We start from the raw sequence: 2,574 nt of genomic DNA on the forward strand, positions 1-2,574 counted from the left end.
CAGCTGTTCCTAAGTTGTATCCTTCTCTAATAAACCAGTGATCTAGTAAGTATACAGTGTTTCTCTGAGTTCTGTGAGCTGCTCTAGCAAACTAATTGAATCCAAGGAAGGGGTTGTTGGAACCCCTGACCTATAGCCAGTGGGTCAGAAGAACCGGTGACAACCCCTTACCCCTTGTGGGATCTGATGCCACCTCTGAGTAGCCGTTGTGAGGACTGGGTTGAATTGTAGGACACCCCACTGGGGTCAGAGAGAAACTGCCCCCGCAACACACACACTGGAAATTGACACCTACCTTCACCTTGGTCCCTGGGATTCCAAGTGTGCCTTAGGGGTGATTGGGGCTCATAAAGCTAGTCCCCTTTTATCTGTGAGATACTGTGGTGAACATGCAGATATCTAAGGTGTCAATAAAGTTACAGCGAGTTATTAGTTATACTTTGATCCTGGGCATGACTAATTTCCTTATGAAATTTAACCAAAAGCTGGAATCTCCTGATCGCTGTTCCGTGTGATCCAGTGGCAGAGGGAAAAGAATGGTTTTCAGGACTGTCTTGACTCCTATGAGAGCTCATGGGTAAAAACAGAAACTAAAAAGTGATGTCTGGCTCGTGTTTGACCAATAGCAGATCACTCACCATCTCTGGGCTTCAGTGCATTCCTTTGTGAAAGAGACCCTTCGATTTCAGGATTTCTGGGTCTCCTCCCAGTCTGTTCCCCGGGGCTCCCACAGTGGGGATGGGGTGGGAGGCCCAGCTGCTGTCACTGCTTCCACTACCTGCAGAAGGAAGTTTTGAACACTTCTGTCTCATCTCTTTCTCAATGATTACAATTTTAGTGCCTGTGGTAAGTGAGCAATTCAATTATTTGTCAATTATGTTTTTTATTAAATGCTCCTTTTGCTGTGCAGTCATTTTAATTCCCTTTTAAAATTTTCGTTCAACTCTATGACATAAATCACAGCACGATCCTTTTTGACCCACCTCCTAGAGAAATGGAAATAAAAACAAAAATAAACAAATGGGACCTAATGAAATTTAAAAGCTTTTGCACAGCAAAGGAAACCATAAACAAGACCAAAAGACAACCCTCAGAATGGGAGAAAATATTTGCAAACGAAGCAAGTGACAAAGGATTAATCTCCAAAATATACAAGCAGCTCATGCAGCTCAATGTCAAAAAAACAAACAACCTAATCAAAAAATGGGCAGAAGACCTAAATAGACATTTCTCCAAAGAAGATATACAGATTGCCAACAAACACATGAAAGGATGCTCAACATCACTAATCATCAGAGAAATGCAAACCAAAACCACAATGAGGTATCACCTCACTCCGGTCAGAATGGCCATCACCAAAAAATCTACAAACAATAAATGCTGGAGACGGTGTGTAGAAAAGGGAACCCTCTTGCACTGTTGGTGGGAATGTAAATTGATATAGCCACTGTGGAGAACAGTATGGAGGTTCCTTAAAAAACTAAAAGTAGAACTACTATACAACCCAGCAATCCCACTACTGGGCATATACCCTGAGAAAACCATAATTCAAAAAGAGTCATGTACCACAATGTTCATTGCAGCTCTATTTACAATAGCCAGGAGATGGAAGCAACCTAAGTGTCTATCGACAGATGAATGGATAAAGAAGATGTGACACATATATACAATGGAATATTACTCAGCCATAAAAAGAAACGAAATTGAGTTATTTGTAGTGAGGTGGATGGACCTAGAGACTGTTATAAAGAGTGAAGTAAGTCAGAAAGAGAAAAACAAATACTGTATGCTAACACATATATATGGAATCTAAAAAAAAAAATGGTTCTGATGAACCTAGGGGCAGAACAGAAATAAAGACACAGAAGTAGAGAATGGACTTGAGGACATGGGGAGGGGAAAGGGTAAGCTGGGACTAAGTGAGAGAGTAGCATTGACATATGTACACTACCAAATATAAAATAGATAGCTAGTGGGAAGCAGCTGCATAGCACAGGGAGATCAGCTCAGTGCTTTGTGACTACCTAGAGGGGTGGGATAGGGAGGGTGGGAGGGAGATGCAAGAGGGAGGAGATATGGAGATATTGTATACGTATAGCTGATTCACTTTGTTATACAGCAGAAGCTAACACAACATTGTAAAGCAATTATACTCCAGTAAAGATGTTTAAAAAAATTTTTTTGTTGTTCATAGGATCACATTAAAGTAAGATCTTTCCTACTCAAAGATTATACAAATACTCTCCTGTGGTGCTCGCTTCGGCAGCACATATACTAAAATTGGAACGATACAGAGGAAATTAGCACGGCCCCTGCACAAGGATGACACGCAAATTCGTGAAACATTCCATATTTTTGTATGCTAACACATATATATGGAATCTAAAAATTAAAAAAAAAATGGTTCTGAAGAACCTAGGGGCAGGACAGGAATAAAGATGCAGACATAGAGAATGGACTTGAGGACATGGGGAGTGGGAAGGGTAAGCTGGGACGAAGTGAGAGAGTGGCATGGACATATATACACTAACAAATGTAAAATAGATAGCTAGTGGGAAGCAGCTGCATAGCACA

General features: G+C 41.0%; 1 non-coding gene across 1 annotated transcript; it reads left to right on the plus strand.

Annotated features, from left to right (window-relative positions):
* The first annotated feature begins 2,250 nt into the window (after positions 1-2,250).
* LOC133095858 (U6 spliceosomal RNA) lies at positions 2,251-2,357 on the plus strand. Its single transcript, XR_009701714.1, has one exon. It is a non-coding gene; the product is annotated as a U6 spliceosomal RNA (small nuclear RNA).
* Positions 2,358-2,574: the final 217 nt, after the last annotated feature.

The sequence above is a fragment of the Eubalaena glacialis genome, chromosome 7 (assembly GCF_028564815.1).
Source record: "Eubalaena glacialis isolate mEubGla1 chromosome 7, mEubGla1.1.hap2.+ XY, whole genome shotgun sequence".
NCBI classification, from domain to species: domain Eukaryota; kingdom Metazoa; phylum Chordata; class Mammalia; order Artiodactyla; family Balaenidae; genus Eubalaena; species Eubalaena glacialis.